Genomic DNA, 22,522 nt, shown 5'->3' on the forward strand with positions numbered 1-22,522 from the left:
GGTGAATCATCAAGGAATCTTCTCCTAAGCTAATTAGAAGCCATTCTGCAACTGGATTGTCCCCTAGGATCATACAAGATCAATGGTTGGGGAGCTAGCTCGAAAATCCATCATTGCATATGTGATATTTTCAAATTTTCTTCATAGCTAAGAAACTAAGTTAACTTCACTAAGAAAGCTCACTCTATCCAAGTGCTCTGAACCTTTTACCTATAAATAGAAGAGCCTTCCTCAGTATTAAGCACACCAAAGCAACTCTAATTCTTGCTTTCTCCTTCTCTCCCTCATGCTTATGGTTTTCAAAAGTTATTTGGCAAGAAGAATCGAATTCTTCAAACCAGAGCTCTTCTTTTGAAAGTAAGCCTTCTAACATCTCAAGGAGGTTCATTAGAAGTGGTCCAAGCACCTGGAATACTTCTGGAAGTGGAGAAACGCCATAGCCACTTTCACTTTGGAGCTTAAGCAGTTGGAGGTCTGTAGAACAATTCAGAGGGTGTCAAACAAGTCCAAGCATTAAAACACGTTCCTTAGGGTGTAGTGAAGCTATCCAGATGGTCGCAACCCATTTGTAAGTGCAGAATCACCATCATCCATTTTCACTTGAAGCTCAAATAGAAGGAATCGGGTAGGGAAATTCTAAAGCATTCAAGTTGCAATAAGTATTCAGTTAGCATCACTGAGTCCCCATGAAGCTTTTGTAATCATTTGTCCATAGCCATAAGCTCTCCACCATAGCCATCGACCTCCACTTTCAAAGGTATTTTTTCAAACTCTAACACTCTTGTTTATGTACTCTTTTTAATATATCTCGATACCAATTCATTCAACATCATCGAAGGATTAAAAACCCTCTATCATCATTCATTTATTCATCTTCATCATCATTTAATTTTAAAATTTGGGGTTTGTATGTTCTTCGTGTTCATACTGAAATTCTTTAGTTACACTTAGAATAAATAAATTCTAAGCCCATAATCTCGTTCCTCATTCAAAAACGAGTGAAATCCATGTTTACATCTCTGGATTTGGTTGAGAAACGAGAGAGTTAGAAATTCAAATTTTCTGAACTCAAGGTTGAAGATGAAGATGGTGGCGCGCGAAATTTGAATCTCCTGGGTGTTTTTAAAATAAAACAAATTCGTTGCGTGGGTATTACAAACTGAGCGCGTAGCTCAGTTAGCCAGGTTTTGTGAGTTGGTCATGAGGGCGTGGGTTCGAACCTTGCTAGGACCAAAACTATTTTTTTACCACTTTTCTTCTTCAATTTATTCCCAACTTTAACCATTTGATTCACCTATCACATTAAATCATTTTCACTTGATTTTTCACACACTTGTCATTTAATATATCTATTTTATGAATAATCAAAAAATCCCAAAAATATTATTTATTTTATGTGTTTTTATTAGGTTTAAAATGGTATGTTTTTAAGTATTTTTAAATACTTTTAATATACATTTTCATTTGATTTTTGAACCTAACCATTTTGTGAATAATTTTATGGTAAAACCCTAGTCATTTAGGTCTTAATTAGGTATAGATTTTGTCTTTAACTTAATTAAGTTGACTTTTGTTAATTTTCAAACTATTTTCAATCTCCGATTAAACAAACGATCAAGGTTTTCAGACAACAAAACCTTATATCATTTCAAATCATCATCCAACTATTTATCATAAACAGTAAATAAATCTTTTGGGCCTCTAATAGAGTGTAAGACCCAACACCTTTTTTCTTTTCATAGTTTGTTTTCAAAACTGTATTTACAAAATCTTCTCTCTGTTTTCAAAACATTCTTCTGGTATTTGAAGGGCATTATTCCCAGTGAAACTCTTCAGAGACCTATATGACCTAGTGTCCATCTTCACTTCTTCTGTTTTCAAAAAAACATTTAACTATTTACAACAAATATTCAACTGTTATCAATAAACAACCAAGCTACTGGTAAGGCTTTGTACATACATCTTCAAAGGCCTCCACTCCATCCAGGTTAGGCCTTACAAGCTTTCAGTTTACAAGTTTTCATTTAAATTACTGTCAAATATAAACTGTATATATATTGTTTTGGACTACGTCTGAGTGTAAACCTTAGGAAAAATAAACTATATATATATATATATATATATATATATATATATATTATATGAATATGGCCTAGGATTGAGAATGTCTTCCCGGTGAAGGCTCTTTCCTAATTAGAGATCTTTAGTTCAAACCTCAAGATGAACTATTCCCGGTGAAATATCTTGAAAAAAAGAACCTTAGAACCCAAAACTAGGACACATCCACCCAAGAGGAATTATTCCCGGTGAAACCTCTTACCCATTTGCTTAGAGCCAAAATAAGTTCAAAACCACATATCTTTCTCTTGTGCTATAACAAGGACCCCCGATGACCCTCGATTAGCCTCCTCTTGGGCTTATAATACAAGGACCCACAGGCTTCTTAAAAGCATATTCCCAGCTTTCTCTTGAGCTTGTATACCAGGACCCATCAGGTTTCTTATAAACATAGGAACAGGTCTTTAGTCACCTTTTAGCCTACCCTGGCGAGTTTCTTCTATTCTTAAAACCAGAATTTAAACAAGCTAAGAATGTCTCAATCTCAGTATTGAGTAAACCTTTTGGAAAGAGAGACATGGACAGTCTCTGTCACCTTTATCTCCATTAATTTTCCTCCTTAGGAGAGTCTGGGTTTCAATCTGTCTATCATCAGTCAGAGTCAGCCTTAATCTTGGGCTTTAAACAAGAAGTCTCAAATAGTTATTCACTCCTTCATTTTAACAAAAACCCCTAGAAAGGGTCAGCCTCCATTCACTCCTTCATTTTAACAAAACCCCTGGAAAGGGTTAGCCTCCATTAATTCCTTCATTTTTAACAAAATTCCCTGGAAAGGATTAGCTTCCAAAAAACTCAACTTTTAAAAGATAATCTCACCAGTTGAGTCCCACCTAGGTCAGTCTCAGTCAATAAAAACCAATTTCCCTGGTAGAGTCTACTTTAGGTCAATCACTCAAACAAACTCCCTCAGTAGAGTCAATCTTCAAACCTAGATCTTTCATTCATCAATCCCTGTTTAACAAAAGTACAATCCTCAGTAGGGTCAACCATTAGTTCTTAAACTATAGGATAATCTTCAACAGAGTCAAAAATCACCTTTGAGTCAAAAGATCCCACACTGGTAGATCTTTTCCCCATTTTAAAAGTCAGCCTCAACCTTGGGCTTTGTACAAGGCACATACTCCTCCTAGAGTCAAAACCCTACTTATAGGTATTCCCCTATCAAAGAGCTAGCCTCAACCTTGGGCTTTGTACAAGGCTGATAATAGAGTCTCCCCAGTGAGTCTTTCACCATCAAGTAGCCACAACCTTTGGCTTTGTTCAAGGCAGATAAACCACATTTCCTGTGTCAAAAGAGTCCTAACCTTTAGGATCTTTTCCCCATAGAGTCATCCATACTCAGTCTCCTCAACAGTTAGCCACAACCTTGGGCTTCATACAAGGCAGAAAACAATGTCTTCCCTAGCTAGAGTCAGCCATAACCTTGGGCTTCATACAAGGCACAAAATAGAGTCTCCCTAGGTAAAGTCAGCCACAATTCTGGGCTTTGTACAGAACACTAAAATAAATCCTTCAATTCATAAAATAACAACTCTCCAGCTAGAGTCAGCCTCAATTCTGGGCTTTGTATAGAACACAAAATTTCATAGTTTAAGTTAATTCCCAGTGGAGTCATTTCCCAGAGTCAATAAAAATCAATCAAAAAGCCTCAAACTTGGGCCTCATACAAGCCAGCTAAAATCGAATCTTTCAAACAGTAGATAGATATAGCTTATCTCTATAGAGAGATATTTCTCCTATCTCACCACATTCAAACAAACAAACAAACATTTCAGTTTCAATCATTCTCCCATTTAGGATTTTGAAAGGCATGCTCTGAGGAACACACACCCAGACTTGTACACTTTCCCTAATTTGGTCGAGAATCTTTTTTTCATTCAAGAGACACGCGACTGGCATACTTGCACACACATAAGTAAGGTCCGTCTCTTAATGAAATGAACTTATTTTTTCCTTTTCTGTCAGTTTTAATGTTTGTGGTGGAATAGTAGAAATACCTCTATGTAGAGATGACTTTATGTCTCTTTACTATAAACAGAGATTTAATTCAAGCTTCAACCTTGAGCTTCAAGCAAGGCACCAAAAATAATTAATTTCCCTAATTAGTTCTCCGAACTACAAAAATATCTGACTTCCATTAGGGATATGTAGGCATGAGGTTCACAAGGAATCTCAACGAGCTAATAAAAAACCAAAAATAGTCTGTCTGTCTGTCTTTCATTTAAATCAATTCAATTCCTTCTCCTAACACAAAGGGGAAACTTTCCCAATCAATTAGCAGCAAACACAAACACATAGACACAGAGAAGGTTCCCGTAGAGTACTACGGATATGTAGGGTGCTTAAAACCTTCCCTATGTATAACCGACCTCCCGACTCCAGAATTTCTAGTCTAGGTGAATCCCCACACTTAGCAAACTCCTAGGGTTTATTTGAGATCTTTTTCCCCTTCCTCCTCGTAGGATAATTAAAAAGTTCGTGTGTTATCGTAGGAAGAACTGAAACAAAATTCATCCCACAACGGGTGCTTCCCTCCTTCCAAATGTTGCGTGAAGGGTCTAGCGTGCCGTCCTCCCAAGTGAAACGGGGAGGTAAAAAAAACGACACCACAACTTCATTTTCATGACTTCATTGTCATGACTCCATTGTCGTGACTTCATTGTCGTGACTCCATTGTCGTGACTTCATTGTCGTGCCTCTTTTGTCGTGTTCGTTTTTGAATTGAATGTCATGATTAAGTTCGTCTCTTTCTTTGATCATGTCAGCACCGTTCGTGGTGACCTAATTAGATCTTTTAATGTTGATCATGTCAGCACCATTCGTAGTAACTGAATTAGACCTTGGAAGGATGATCGTGTCTACACCGTTCGTGATGATATAATTAGATATTTGAATGTTGATCATGTCAGCACCGTTCGTAGTAACTGAATTAGACCTTGGAAGGATTACCGTGTCTACACTGTTCATGATAATAGAATTAGATATTTGAATGTTGATCGTGTCAGCACCATTCGTAGTAACTGAATTAGATCTTGGAAAGATGATCGTGTCTACACCGTTCGTGATGATAGAATTAGATCTTTGAATGTTGATCGTGTCAGCACCGTTCGTAGTAACTGAATTAGATCTTGGAAAGATGATCGTGTCTACACCGTTCGTGATGATAGAATTAGATCTTGGAATATCAGAGATATTTTTTTCTGCTTGTACTTGTATCCTAAAAAAGGTAAAGTTAGTCTTTATGCAATGTCATGATGCATGTATTATGTGATGAGTCTCTTAAAATAATTGGGAAACTGGCATGTTATATATGAATTTATTATGAGGTGCTGTATGCGATGTATGGATATGTATATTATATATGACCCATGAACATGATTTATGCTATCTGGAATATCTTGGTCGAGAAAATAAATCTCCAGATTATTGTGACTCTGATACTTGATCCTGTTTTGAAGGTATATAGCTGGGGATTTATGATTTTTTCTTGGGGTTGAGAGCCAATTGAATGATTGATTTTGATGTACCCTAACTCGAGATAGGAGATATGAATAACCTTGCTTGGAGAAAAAGAAAAGTATCGGAGAACCGGCAGCGTCGAAGATGTAAACTCTGTCGGGGAACTAAATCTCTGTTGGGACGAGAATATTTGAAGATATCTTCTTAAGGATTACTCTGTGGGGATATAATCCTGTGAAACCGGCTCCGTGGGAAGACATTGATGCCTTGAACATTTCCCCAAGTGTTTATAGTGACTGCCATTCCTGGGCTTGTGTTGATTGGGAGCTGCCAATGAGTATTGGTCGAAGTGTCAACTAGACTTGCATAGATTTTCCCCTTCTAGTAGGGATTTTAAAAAGATTCGCCTCGCGAGGACTTTATGAGGTGTGTACTATGAGTGACATGCCCCCAGTAATCATAGACTTAGGATGATGCCCCATGTTGATTGGGAAGTAGCTACAGATCCACTTGGGTGTATGCCCCTAATTGTTTGGAATCTTGATAGCTTCTTGGAATCTTGAGAGATTCTTGGAATCTTGACCTGATTGCCCCAGATTGATTGGCATTCTTTGAGAGATTCTCGGAAGCTTGACCTGACTGCTCCAGGTTGATTGGATAAACCATGTCATGCCCCTTGTATACATAAGAGACATCGCTTCTGAAGTGATTTTGTCTATCGGGATAACTTTCATTCATTAGTTGTACCATGTGCAAATTCTTCCTGATGCTAACATTCGAAATTATGTAGCAAAATATGTTTACTAATGAATTAATGAGATACAGTGCATATATCTGTCTTGATTTTTTTGAAAGCATTAAAACAGAAGATGTAAAAAGTGTGATGTTTATAAAACGTGACGTTTGTAAAAGGAGATATCAACTCGGCTTTTATGGCAAACCTTAAGGAGTGAGGATACCTTTTTGGTGACAGTATGCTTTCGAGCTAACCATGCTTCAGTTAGGAATTTAAGGGTTGTAACGTGGCTTGGTTCACGGTTTTAAGAAACAAAGGATAATGGCTCAAAGTTTATTTGTACCCATCCCAATCTTCGTGATGTTCTTCGATCCTATGCTCAGTTAACTTTGCGTTTAAGTTCTAGCAGGTCTTGAAGCTGTAACATTGACATTTGATGATGGTTAAAGCACTGGAAGTTTATTTGGACAGGGAGTCATCCTTTTTGTAATGTTTTCTTTTGTCGAGGATTTGTAATAACCCCCTTTTAAAACTTTTTTATCCCTAACTTTTGCCTGAACTGTTTATTTTGAAATTACAGTTAGCGGGATGTTTTGATTTTTGATTAGTCTCCTTCATAGGTATTGACTTAACAACTTTTTCTTTTTGGTGGATATTGACTGTCTGACTTGATGATTACAGAAACCCATCATTACTTTGTAAAAACAACTAGTATAATTGAGTTAACTGAATAACTACCCTGTCCGAGGTTATGATTAAATGTTTTAATTTGCACGTGAAAGAAACTTCTACTCCATAGGCTCAAAGGGGTTGACTAGGGATTAACATCCTTATATCTCCACTGTTTAGGAATTGAAACAATTCCTGTACATCATCAGCATAGTCTGTTCAAAAGCATACTGTATGAGGTTGCAGTATCGTTTTCGTCATCCTCCCTCAAAAGGCTTACAACTTAGCAGGAGTTGAAAATCACAAAACAAAACAAAGTAAAGACACAATTTAAATAAGTGATAGCAAAATGATTGATTCAAGACAAACATATGCAATGCACTAATGATGATTATTAAAACAGATAATGTCTATCATGATCCGAATGTTTAAACAAACAAGAATGAAAAATTGCAAATGAAAGCAAAGCTAATGACCTAATAGTCCATCCTTCTAGACATTAGTTAGTCTTGTCATGATTAGGCATAAAATTTGTGATCACCATAGGGATCTTAGGAGGGTCCCTCAGAGTAATCAATTTGATCTTTAACAGATGTTGTAATGCTTGAGCCAGCGACATATTGATCTTGGTGAGTTGACGCTTAGGTACGTCTGGATTTCATCGTTGTTGTAGTGCCGGTGTAAAGATCAGAACTGAAGCAACAGATTGGTTGTGTTCATTACAACCTTTCTGATTGTGCGCCACATCAGTCCTATGAGGCTCCTTAGGTGAGTTGAAATCAATGATCTTGTCATCAAGTAAGTCTTGAATCATATTCTTCAATGGTCCATAATCTTCGGTGTCATGACCAGGACTATTCGAATGATAAGCACATCTTGCATTATACTTGTACGCAGGAGCAGGATTGGCAGGAACTGAATATGGAGGCAATGAGGTTATCAAGTTCTGATTGAGCAATTGTTGCTGAACTTGAGATAACGACATGTGCAACGGAGTAAATGATCGCTTAGTTTTGGATTTCCAATTGTCTTGACTACCTTAATGCCTAGGTTGATTCTTCTTCTTCTTGATTAGAAGTGCCTTCAATTCTTCTTGCCCCTTGGCCAAGTTAAGGATCATCTCTTGGAACTGGTTGTTCTGAGCCTAAAGATTTATGACCGATCGCTCGAGATTCATGATGTTTAAATAAATAGCGAGGAGGATGAGAGACCTGTTGTAAGCAACCTATTGTGCGATGTTATGAATGCGAATGCAACATTTTCAAGGATCTTTAGGAAATTTAGTTCGCGACATTTAGAAAGTGATCGGTCACAGCTTTGTGTGAAGAACTCTGACTTTCGTCTTGGGACGTCCTTCTTTGGGAATCAAGCTCACCATATCTAGTGGGTCATCGCCTCTGATTTGGGATACCTCTAAATTTGAAGGTACACAGCATAAGTCCTCTGGCCCCTTGATAGGTACAGTGTCTATAATTTGGAAGATGGATGGCCAGAGGAAAATAAATCCTCGTGCCCCTTGATTAAGAATTCAATCCTTGATGAGAGCATTTGAAATTGTGCGCCCTAAATTTCTAAGATCCTTGAAAGGGTTAGTTAACATGAAATGTTATGATGTCATGATGTCATGATGTTATGCGAATGCAATGCATCAGGTATGTCGTAAGATAATAAGGACAAACAAATCCTACAAACGAAACCTGCGAGGAAAACAAAGGTTAGTAGGAAACACAAACAAACTTCCAGTGCTTCTTTCCTTAGGTTTAGAGGTTTGCATGAAGTCTATAGGTAGGTACCATCCCCTCTGAAGTTTAGTCGGTTCAACCTGTCCTATATAAAGATCGGGTTCTAGGTAGCTCATATCATTGACCTTTCTCGAAGGCACTTATTTCAGTTCAACAATCAAATCCCCGACCGAAAATGTCCGGAAAGTCCAATCCATATGAGTGTAGCTTCGAGTATCAACCAACTTCAGTCGGAACCAAACCCATCAATCTCGCTACTTTCAAATAGGCCAAAGTCAAGTTCAACTAGGATTCCAGGGGCAAATTAGTGCTTATTGACACCACGCAGCAGCCAAGTGTTTCCTCAAGTAGGATCCCAAGGAACACCATGACAAACCAATGTGTCACACTAACGATGGCCACCATATCAACCACAGTAGTATACGACGTGCAGTCTCCTTGGTCTCATGCCATTCACCTAAGGTACTCAGACCCGGGTTAGGGTCTTTCACACAAGTAAACCCAAACAGGCCCACAAATATAAAGCAAACAATACAAACCACTGAAAACATTTAAAGTGAATCCTAAACTTTAAGGTAGCCCCTCTTTTGATTCGAAAACATCCCCAGCAGAGTCGCCAATTCTATAACACGGTGAGAGAACTGACTTTTTAGAAATGTGCGGATAGCAAGTGTCGCCATCGACTTTTATTTTATCCAATAAGAAAGGCTAAAAGAACAGAAAAAGACCTTTTAAAAGATTTTGAGTTTGGGGGGTAAGTTATACAAAGGGAAGGTGTAAGCACCCTTTGTATCCATGGTTATTCATGGGCTCTTAATTTCTTAGCTCACTTTTGTTTTCAAAAATGTTTGGAAAAGTGTCGTGTGTGAATAGGAAAAAGACAAGGACATTAGCTTGTAAATAAGCGTAGCCTCGTTTTGAATAGATTTGAAAATAAGTGGGAAAAAGAGATTTGATTTTGAATTTGAAAAGAGTAAGCAATCAGGAGCACCTACCCTAAGTTAAAAAATTTGGTCTTTTAGCTTTTCAGTTTGAAAGGGCTATCCATACCATAAATAGGGTAGGAAGTCCTTTCATTGGATATTGAAAGGTCATTGAGAATTATCGTTCGCCATAAAACTGTCCCTACCATGTAGAGGTAGGTAGTCTTTAGGGAAGGATAAAATAGTCATTAATCTTTTTAGGCATCATGCGAGGATACCTTAGCAATTGGGACAATCATCATGTTTACCGAGGCAGCATCGAGGGACTAGATCTCATAATGATTTCAATGATTAAGGCAACCTTTGCTTTAGGTATCCTCGGAATCAAGGGACTTGACTATTTTGAAATTCACATAAAGGCAACAGGCAACAAGGCAAAAAGAAGGGTTACCCTAAAGGTGTGCGTGTGCCACAATCAACTGATTCAGTTCTGATATTTTATCTTGTAAAATTAGTGATTCTAGGTTCAATTCAGGGTTGCACTCCCTAGGATTACTAACCATAGAAGTTATAATAAACAGTTAAAAATCCTACGCTATTACAATAAACACCTGTTAATGCGGGAAAATAAAGGCAGAAAAATAAACCTAATTACAATTACAATAAAACCCTGAAGGGTAACGGAAAATAAAAGGCAGAAAGAAAGGTAGAAAACTTTGTGTACAAGCTTTGGGGAAGATACAATAAAATAGATCAAAAATTAAAATTGTAACAACCTTGGAGCAGATACAAAAATTATGAATAACTTGGCAAATAATAGAAAGGCAAGGCCAAAGGGCAAACCCCGAACAGGGCAAAGTTAACCATGATTAATAGAAAGGAAACAAGTTAAAAACCTAAACCTTAAGGGTTTGTAAAAAACCTAATTGTATTAAATTAATTATTACAGTTAAAAACCTAATGAAAAAAACGAAGGGAAAACTTAAGGGGAAGGCCTAAGCCTACAATTTCTCACATTACTGATAGTCATATGGTTTTGATTAAAAAGGCTAATATTAATTTTTAATTACTAATCTAGAATTAAAACCTAATATTAATTATTTAACCTACAAATTAATTTACTAATTAATTAACCTAAACCTAATATATTAATCCTAATTAATTAATCATTATTAAAAAATAAAAGTTTGATTTTATAAAAGAATTTCTAATTTTTAAAGAGAAAAAAAAAGAAAAGAGAATCAATTTTGAAAAGAGTTTTTAAAAAGAAAGGAAGGAATAAAAAAACAATTGAAATACATAAAAAATAAAAAAAAATGATTAAAACCTGGTGTTTGGAACTGGTCCTTGAGGGTGCATCATGGGAAAGTGGCCAATAAAGTGTTTGGCCAAAACAGGGTTAATGGTTAATTAAAGAATGGAGTGAAAAACAAGTGTCAGGAATGAGAGATAAGATTTACACCCGCTCCTCTTTGGCTAAAGGAAGTGCCTGTAAAAATATGATAATAAGAATAATAATAATAATAATAATAATAATAGTAATAATAATAATAATAACCAGATTTGTCCATATACCAAAAGGTTTTTGGCCAAATACAAATAACCCTGATTTGGCCAAATACCAAAAGGTTTTTGGCCAAAAACGAATAACCTTGATTTGGCCAAAAGCCAAAAGACTTTTTGCCAAAAAACACTTGGGATAACCCTTGAGGTCAAGGGATAAAGCTCCTTCCACTTGGTCAATCCATATGAAACCTGTTCATAAACTGCACTGTTACGGTTAAGAAAACAAATGGAAAAATAGAAAAGTCATCAAAATAAAATCAAAAAAATATAAAAACATGATTATAAATCAAATAAAATAAGAATACGAAGCTACAAATTTTTTGAGATTTTTCTAAAAATATGAAAATAGAAATTAAATCAAATAAAATAGAAAAACGAGGAATTTGCGATTTTGAGCGTCGAATTATTTTAGAATAGAATTCTAAAGAAGTATTGTTCCTCAATTTTTTCTGAACATCTGGAAAAAATTCGGAGCAAATCGAAACAGTAGTTTCAGAATTTGGCAGATAGGCTGGAAAATTTATCACTCTGCTGCAACCAGAATTAGAGTGACGGAAGATTATTCGTGACGGTCAGAAACGATGGTAAAGGGTTTTTTATGGATGGGTGAAAAATTATGAGAGTTGTTGATCGTTAGTGTATGGGAATCAAGAATTTGGTAGAGGTGAATGGTTGGTGAATAAGGGTTGTTAGTTATTTATAAGAAAACATTAGGTTAAAAGGAAAATGGGCTTGGACCTCACTAAGAGCTTAATTTATTTTATTTTCCTTATTTTTAATTATTTAAATGAATAAATCAAAAAAATTGAAATAAAATGATTTAAGGGGTGATTGGATTAAAACCGTGGCCCTATAATGAATTTGCTCAATTTGGACTTTATGCACTGACTCAAAATTTTCCAATTTTTACCAGCCATAATTTTCTCAATTTTCATTATTTGAGAATAATTTTGAATTTGTTGGGAAGCTTGGGATGTCCTCTTCAATTATTTTTGCACTTGAATATTTTTGTCTTTAAAAATGAGAGGGCAAATTTTGGGGTATGATAGTTGGGCTTTAGCTAGTTGGCCCAATTTGGGTTACAATATATTGCAATTTTATTTTGTAATGTAGAAGGTGATCAAGTAGAATCGATCTTGTAAATGCTTCAATTGAGTAGAAAAGCCAGTTACAACTTTCTCTCTCTTCTTCCATCTTCATCTTGTTCATCTCATTCTATTTTGCACCAATAATTGGTATCTAAAGCTCCATTTCAGATCAACATGAAGAAAAACACGGGTGTACGTGACGTGTGTGGTTATTTTTATTTCAGATTCATTTAATTCATAGTGAATTGAAGATCGCAATTGTACCAGAATCACATTTCTTGATTATGGGGGATCGGGAAACACAATTGTTTGGTGAGATCTAAGTGATTTCTTGCACAATATCAAAGATGAATGGTGGAAACGATGGTTTGAATACAAAACTTCATGTGTTTGATGAAAAGAATTGGAATCGGTGGATGATTTAGATGCATGTGTTGTTTGGCGTTCAAGATGTGCTTGATCTTGTCAACGATGGTTACACACTAATTTCTACGGATACAACAGAAGCACAAAAAAGTGTAATGAGAAATGAAGAAGGATCAAAAAGTGTTATTCTACATCCATCAGTGTGTGAATGCGAATGTCTTTGAGAAGATCTCTGATTTGACAACTGTGAAGGTACCATTGGACACATTGGTATGGTGTTTTGGAAGTGACGTATTATCGAAGAAGGTGAAGCTTTAGAGTCTAAGTGATATATAACTTTGCATTAGATATAACCTCTATTGTGAGTGATACGTTATGATATTGACGAGTGATTTAGGTTCAGTGAAATTGAGTAATAAGTTTAAGTATTTGATGGATAAATGAAATTCAATCTCGACGAGTTCTCTAATACCCAATGAATGCATTTATTTTCTAGTTCATAATTTACTTTCCACAATGTAAGCTTTAAACCATTCAACCCAAACTCAGAAACACCAAAACTGTTGAACAGAATTATTTCCCTTGCACCAATCCAAAAGGATACGATAAAACCTAGACTACTTCCAATCTTTTACTTTCCGCTTTACTGCGTCAACAAAAATGGCGATGTTGCCGGGGACTGGTATTTAGATATTAAATTGCACCGCAGTAAATTCTATGTTTTTGAACTTTATCCATACTTCTATATTTACTTGTTTATGTTTTCCATTCTTTTATATTTGTACATATTTTCTATACTTGTGTATATTGTATATATTTTTGTTTCCCTCCATGTTTGCTAAACTGTTGGTTAGGAATAGCTGTTGGTGACAACTAGCCATGCAAAGAGGCAACATGGAAGAATATTAATAAATAAAGGCGTTGAGCTAACGACGTAAAAGAAGCTGATGTTGGAACGCCTCCTAACAATTTTAAATTTCGTATAGTTTTGTAGTTGAGTTAGTGTAGGTGTTAGTGGGTTTATAGCACGAAATTTAGATGCATTTTGGAGTCTCTACAAAGACCTGGCCGTGCTGAGCACGGTCTGTGAATGCTAAGAGCACCTTGTTTTTATATGCGTACTAAGCGCACTATGTGGTAGCTAATCGCGCGCTACTCATTCATTGAAAAAGAAAAAAAATAGGATTATGATCAAGATTTGAATTTGGTGTAATGAGAAAAGGTTGTATAGTTTTTTATTGCTTAAAATTGTGGGATGTGATTACTCTCAAAGGATTAGGAAATTTTGTTTCATTGGCCTTTAGATATGACCCTTATTGTTACCCAATCCTCATTACAACCTTCAAAGCTTTTATGATTCTTTCTTTTATGTTTTCAATATGAGATTTTGGGTTAAATGCATAATTTAATATTTTGTTTGCAAGATTGTTGGGAGAGTGTAAAGTCCCTATGCTTGTGTGATTTTTATCCCTTGATGAATTTTCGCTAGGTGTGATTCCTGAATGAGCAAGTGTTGTCTTAGATTATTAGGCATGACTTTTGTACGTAGGATTTGTTTCGTTTTCATGTTGTCATTGTAGAATAGTGGTAAGCATTACTTTGCTTCTACATTTTTTATTTTGAATAATACATTTGTCTTTATTTTTCAAACTTGTTGATTTTGTGATTCTTGTTGATTACTATTGTTTCTTTAGGTTTTTTGAATTTTGTTTGGGGTGAGTTTGATAAGTGCAAAATAGTATTTATCTTTATGTAGACTTATGTGGCACCGATCGACTAATTTCGTTGGAATATAGTAAATAAACCTCAACTTGTATGTAAATATATACATATTAAGTATAATCATGTTTTTGTGTAAATTTTGTATCGTTTGATAGTTTTCATCTCTTTTTGAGGTATTCATGCATAATTGGAGTATCGAGTAATAAGAGTCGAAGGCACAACTTCAAAGATGCGGTTTAGAGCAATAAAAAATAATGCACAAGGCAAAGAATAAGTTTTTCACGTATTTCAAATAGTCATAAAACATGTTATTTAGTCATTTTTAGATAGAGCATTGAATTAACTTTTCAATGATTCTTACCGTGCGTAAATCGAAGTTACGGTTCTCAAGTTATGGCAAAAACAGTAAACTGGTACAACAAGTTCCACGCTAAGCGGCCTCTGTGCGGGCTAAGCGCGGTCTGCGACTTTGGAACTTGTATAAATAGATTTAGGAGAGATTTTTAGGTTATGGTTTAGGTATTTTTTATCCCAACTCCATCAACTTCATTCTTTGATTTAGAGCTTAGAAAATAACATTTGGGGTTGCATCTTGATGACCGGAAGGTGGGTTTGCATCAATTGGAGTTGACGAAATGAGAGATTCTTGTTCATATTCTTCTTTATTCTCTTTGTACCCTCATTTTTGGGGATTTCAATGCAAGTCTACTCATTTTGTATGTATATTTGTGGCTTATGGCATTGCATAAAATTTAGTTTATAGATCAATGTTGATGTTTATCATTGTTTTTGCTTTGTGCTTGGATTTGAGTTCTATAGACAATACTCCTCAAATCTTGTTCTTGAAAGAATATTTGCTAGATTCTAGACTCTATGGATAGACTTAGGCTTAGTAATCACAATGGGTATCAACTCTTAATGTCTTCCTAATGGTTGAGTTGCACGAGACATCACGGACGAGATCAAAACGGTTGATATCTCAAGTTTGCGATAGATATAACCTCTGTTTTTATTGATATGTGATGATATTGATGAGTAATTTAGGTTCAATGCAATTGACTATTAAGTTTTAGAATTTGACGGGTAGATGAAATTCAATCCCGACGACTTCTCTTTTATCCAAAGAATGTATTTATTTTCTTGTTCATAAGCTTCTCATTAATGCAAAAACTGCTGAACAAAATTATTTCCCTTGCACTGATCCTTCTTGTATCGGAGAAAAATTGAGACCGAGGCCATTGAATTGAATCAACTCGTATTTTAGCAAAAGTCGCCACGGCACTTTATTGTTTCCAAAGGAAATGGGAAAAAGAGCGAAATAAAACACAAAAAAGTTTTAAAATCAAAACTAATAAAATAAGTAGAGATCTTAGGTTAGGGGATTGGTTATGCAAGGGGGAGTTATTAGCACCCCTCAAATTTTTAATACTCTAGAAGAACCTCTTTGGAAATATATTTGTTATTATTATTATCTATGTGTTTTGTAAAATTAGTGGGATGGTGAGAAAAGAAATTTTAAAAGTGTGTGCATCAAGACATCGCATCTTGTGCCTATATACCCCTTAAGTGCAATAGGGAAGTCAAAGCATTTTTTATCCTTTTAATAGGAAAAATAAAGAGCCAAAGTGGCAAAAATCTTTTTGGGTGTTAAGATGTAACAATTCACAACAGGTTTTTAAAATACTAAGCTTTAAAAATACACAGTAAGTTTTAAGAGGTGTCAAGCTTTAACAATACAAGGAAAGGGTGATTTAAAAGAGTGGTAGTTAAGCTATAACAATATAAAACTAGGGTTTATTTAAAAGAGATTAAGCTTTAACAATACAAAACCAAATTTAAAACAAGGAGAAAGTGTCAAGCTTTAACTATATTAAGTGCAAAATAAAAGAGGAGGAAAAGAGAGTGAGTACCTTGAAAATTTAAGTAAATACTATCTCATTCCTTTGTATTTTTCTCAACAGTGAGAGATCAAACATCTCATGCAAGAACTAAGGGTGGGTATCTCAAGTGGTGTTTGAGACAATTTATATGTATCATGGATACAAACAAGGTGAGTTAGGATATCAATGTATGTAAACAACTCAAGTATAAAAGTTTGATGAATAGAAAGGATGACATACCTCAAGATCATATCATGTATGAGTGAGTATGATGTGATAATGGATGAATATCTCATGTATGTGGGGTTAGTAAATAATGTATATATGTACAAAGATAAAACATAATCAAAGTATATGGTATAAAGATGAAAATCATCAAGCATATATATACAAGTGAATAACAAGGAGAGATCATGCTAACAAGTTAATATCAACATGATGTTGCATTAAAGTCAAAGGAAAGATCAATGGATCTTAAAATTTGGGTTTTAGTATATACATTAACCTAATATTTTTTAATCAAACAAACTTTAAGTACAAATAACTATGGGGATCATTGTATGAGATTAAAAGGTAACCAAATTTAATCCTAAAAGAATCACACAAGTTTAATCAAGGCATTTGGTGAAGAAGTCATTGAAAATATTTGAGTTAAAAGGGCTTTAAAAGGCAAGACATCGTATCTTGTGCCTACATACCTTTTAAGTGTAATAGGGAAGTCAGAGCATTTGTAGATCCTTTTAAGAGGAAAAATAAAGAGCCAAAGTGACAAAAATATTTTTGGGTGTTGAGCTTTAATAATACACAGAAAGTTTTTAAAATACTGAGCTTTAACAATACACACTAAGTTTTAAAAGGTGCCAAGCTTTAGCAATACAAGGAAAAGGTGATATAAAAGAGTGGTGGTTAAGCTTTAACAATACAAAACCAGGGTTGATTTAAATCACTCCCTAAAATAATTTACACTCCTTGTGGCTCACTGAATTCTGTAACACCCCATTCTACCCCGCGATTATTATTAAAATCAGAGTTACAAAATTTCAACAAACTAAATAGGACTTCTAAAAAACAACGACATTTAATCGCATGTAAAACAAATAAATAACACTGAAACTCGTATCAATCGATAACAACGTAATTTAATCTTCAAAGGTAAAACAACTTTCAAAAGTAAGCAGAAAAATTACAATTTCAAAATTTTCACATAGCATCTTTATCCAACTGGAACAAATTCAAAACAGCAAAGTACTTAATGAAATAAACTTAAAATTCAACAACTGAAGAAATGGCAATAACAAAGCAACAAGCGTTCATCCCCTAAGTGTTACATATCAGAGCGACGACACCGACTGGAGCTAATGAAGGTAGACAACCTTCATTCTAGATTACATGAACGTTATCAACATAGGGGTAACATTCAAGCATAAGGGGTGAGACATCTTACAATATAAATGAACGTGTGATAAAAAATATAAGAACATGGTTCAAGCATAATTCACCACTTCGTTACACATTAGCATCGTTAAACAACCAAATCATCACCACACCATCGTTATGAAAATGAAATGCAACTGACAATGTGCAAATGCATGTGGTACCATCAGGGCATAAGCCCCCAACTTGATTTCCAGTTAATAGAGGCATCAACAAGGCATAAGCCTTCAACTTTAATCTTTTTCCAATCCAGGCCAACTTACAGAGCATAAGCCCCCAACGTTCTTGCTATGTATGCGACAACACAATCTAACATCATAAACGCAACGAAAATAACCATACATCAATGAGGCATAACCTCCATCTAGATCACCAATAATCAGTGGTTGCAACATACAATTTATAATCACACCATTTTGGTAACAACAACACATAACAACATTCATACTTTGCATCTTCATAAAATACCGAAAAAACATAATTTAAGAAATATTTTCAAAAGGTTCTCAAATTAATTTTATTGGATAAAAAATAATTTTAGCTTTTCGGAAGTTCAAACGACGTGTCAAACAGACACCCGAGTCAAAAGTTATGGCCTTTCGAAGTTTTAAAAAAATAAATTCAACACACTGGAACCCGGTTCCTTTATTTGGGGAACCGGTTCCTCAAATCCTCTATTTCCAGAAACCCGATTCCCTTGTTAGGGGAACCGGTTAGCCTGTTAAAAATTAAGTTTTTACGCTCCAGAAAGATTGGGAACTCGGTTCCCTTATTAGGGGAACTAGTTCCCCTAGTTGTAGAACCAAAAATCTGCTATTTTTCCTGCTACGAAACTCTAACCCTCAAAACCCCCAAAACCCCTTTTTCCCATGTCTAAAAATCACCCAAAAGCACAGTTTTTCAATTCAAACTGCCAACATCATACCATTGTTCACATACTAATCTCTATTCCATCAATTGCACAAACATTACAAATCATTCATAACAATCGTAGACACATCAACATTCAACTCCTCACACAAACAGTGATACAAAATTAATAATATCTAACCTCTACCATACTCATCATCATATAAACCATTAGAAAGTAAGAACTCCATCCTTACCTTGAATTGAAGGTTGCTTTAAGCTTCCAATTGGGGTTTGCCCGAGCTTTCTGCACTTCTCTTTTTTAACGTTATTCTCCAATTTTTCAAAATTCTAACCTTTTTTCTAATTAAACTATTTCTTATATTTAATTAACCTAATAATTTTATTATCCCTATTGGGCTTAACTTCCACATTCCACTTTTGCTACAACCAGCCACCTAAACAAGCCCAACAATTAATATTATAACTATTCTAATATTACTACTATTACAAATCAATTAAATAACCAACTAATAACAACTTTGCAACTTATACCATCATATCACAATATTTCGCGATATTTATACAACTAAGTCGAAAATAATTCAAATAAATAATAAATTAAATTAACGGGCGTTACAACTCTCCCCACTTAGAATATTTTCATCCTCGAAAATTACCTCACGTAAATAACTCGGGATAAGACTCACACATCTTGCTGTCTAATTCCCACGTCGTACTTTCTCCGACAGCTCCAGTCCAAAATACCTTCACTAAAGTAATCTCTTTGCCACTTAGTGTTTTCATCTCACAATCTTCTATTCGTATAGGCATTGTTTCCCAGTCAAACTATTGCGTACTTGCACATCGTTCATATGAATCACATGGGATGGATCTAAATATACTTCTGGAGTTGTGACACATGAAACACATCATGCAAATTCGTAAGGTTAGGTGCTAAGGCCACTGAAAGTTCTAGTTAACACACGCTCGATGTCTTACTGGATGTTATGACATCCACAATTACATAACATAGATAATAATAACAGAATAGCATAAAACAATAAGTAACACACAAAATTGTTTGCCCAATTTATAACTCCTCACTTAAGACCTACCCAATGCAATTCCAACCCATTTCTAGACCTGAGTATCTCGACTCACTCCCCCTCAATCACAGCAGTGATTACACATAAATATAAACAACTACATAGAGAAGATACTCTTCAAAAACACACCTTGATCTGCTTAAAAAATTCAATCAAGAAACACACACTCGTGCTTAAAAGCTTAGAGTGACATTAAACACACACAACCTATTCCAACGCAACCATCAAGGACAATTGCTTGGATCACACGAGACAGCTATAGAACTACAATTCTTCACAATACACAATCTTCTGTCTGCGTTCCAAAAATAGGATTGCAGTCTTTTTATATGCAGTCTTGGGCCCTGGGCTTTTTAGAACCAAATTAGGGTTAACCAAGTTAACCTAATTTACACGCCATCTGTTTGTTACAAAATGTGTTGTCAGGAGGATCTTCTAGACGAATTATTCAGCACACAATACAAGGTTTCCTAAACTGATAATTAAGATAAATCAGGAAACACAATTAATAAAAAATAACAGCTCCTGTTGTCACACATGGATGTCATGACATTCACTACAAAACCTGTATTAGCTTCACACATATGCAATCTTCATAACACAATATCAACCAGGTATGTTTTACCACTAATGCAGCCAACATGAAAACACCTTCAATTTCCCCCTTTGGCAAATTTTTGGCTAAAACAACCTGTCACACCATACCAGAGAAATACTTGCAGCGGACAAAAAGCAATTAAAACACAATCAAGGCAAGCTAATACAAAACAGATAACATACATTACCAGTATGCACGCAATGCGTAGACAAACCAGAAAAACAGCCACAAGAGCAGCACAAGCACAAACAGATCAACACAAAAATAAGCAAACTAGAATTGTTGATCACACACAACTACCATTCTTGTTGTTCTGGGGTGACATGTATTACTTCACCCCCTGTTTGGCCATAAAAGTTGCCAAAGCCAATAAAATGTCTTCTCCACCTGTTTTTTTGTTGTTGTTGACTTTATGGTTCTTAAAGGATGCAGAGTCCTAAATTGCTTCTTAAGTTCTCAAACTTTGTAGCATCAAGAGCTTTTATGAAGATGTCATTGATTTTGTTAGAAGCATTCTCGTCACTCTTGTTAGGATCATCTTCAATATGCATCATATGTACCATTCACATACTTGCATCATTCAGGGTTCTGACAGGATTAGTCACTTCTGTTTCTAAGGGAAAATTGCACTTTGTGATTACACTAGGACTATTGGGGTGGGATGTCAGCTGAAGGTCCTCCTGGATATCTAGCTTATTAGCAATATCTAGATCAGTAGTTGACCTTTGCATGAGGTTCCATTTGTCCTCCACATTGTTTTTGATGTAGTAAGGCATAGTTATGACATTCCACTCTATATTCTGTTCAGACATCAGTGTTGACATTGACATGGTCTGCTGAGTCAATCAACTCACTTCCTTCTCCAATATCCTTCATGACTGTTTTGTTCTTGTTTGCAATCAGAGAGCCCCTATTCTTATTGTGATGATTGTTTTGTTTGGATTTCCTTTTTCTAGAGCTTCCTGCTTTCTTTATATCCTTTTCCTTATTTATGCCATAGCTTGAGTGAGTAGTGTTCACACGCGGGTTTTGTTGTTATGGTGTCATACCCCAAAATTTGCCCACTATATTTCAAGCTTTGATTCACAAAACAGCTCAAATGGTCAACAGTCAACCAGTTTGACCTAAAAATCAACTATGGTCAAATTACAGTAAAAAATTATGATTTTTTGGTCAACATTGTAACAACCCATTTTTTTTATATATAGTATTTATTTTATTATAATATTTTATATTTTTAGTGTGTTAATTAATTATTTAACTATTATGAGATTTAATTATTAATTTAATTAATTAAACTTGAGTACAATTGTGTTTAGTAGAATTAATTAAGTTATTAGAGAGTTAGATTAATTGGGCCTATTTATTTGAGTTATAAGCAATTGGGGGGTGCTATTATTTTTTTTAAAGAGCCCAATATATTAAATAAAGATAGTAAGAGAGGAAATGAGGAGTAGGAGAAACATTAGTTCATTTTGCTGGTTTTGAAGAATAGAAGTGGAGGAGAGGAACAAGAAGAGGAACTAGGGTTTTTGGAGGAGAAATCAAGAGGTAAGGGGGAGAATCCCTAATCATTGTGGGTTAGTATAATGGGGTAATGGGTAGGTTAACATATTTATATTTATCCATAGTTGAATCTTATAAATATGTGTTTAGTTGTTGTTTGGTAAATTGGAACCTGTTGAAAAAAATTGAAATGGAGAAACCAAAGCTTAATGCCGAAAATGAACATTTTTGTGTCATAAAATTTTGAAACTAGGAGTAGGATACCGAATGATGACACTCATGTTGCTGGCTGATAGTTTAGAGAAACGTAAATCACCAACACTTTTACTTGAATAAAAAAAATGATATAGTTGAAGGGGTTGAAATAGATTATCATTATTTTAGCCGTATGCTATTGATTCCGCAGCGTTAGTTTTCCGAGCTAATTGGAACACTGGCTTTGAAACCTATTTAGTTGTTAGGTGCATAGGCTTTAGTTGATGGGTATACTCTGTAGTCTGATTCGTTGATGAAAATAGGTGTCGTGGGGTTACTTTGTGATTGATATGGCCACTTACTGTAGCGTCTTGGTTTTAATTGGAAAACAAGTCTCATAGTCACTTACTGTAGCATATTTCCACATAGAGAATGAATTAGAACCTTTTTCTTTTCCATGCCCTGTGTCGGTTTTAGTTTTAAAATGAAAATGTGAAATACTATTACAATTCATTAATGGGAATTATAATGTATACTATGGAATGAAAACAGATGCTGCATA

Source organism: Vicia villosa, linkage group LG1, assembly GCF_029867415.1.
Source record: "Vicia villosa cultivar HV-30 ecotype Madison, WI linkage group LG1, Vvil1.0, whole genome shotgun sequence".
Classification (NCBI taxonomy): Eukaryota; Viridiplantae; Streptophyta; class Magnoliopsida; order Fabales; family Fabaceae; genus Vicia; species Vicia villosa.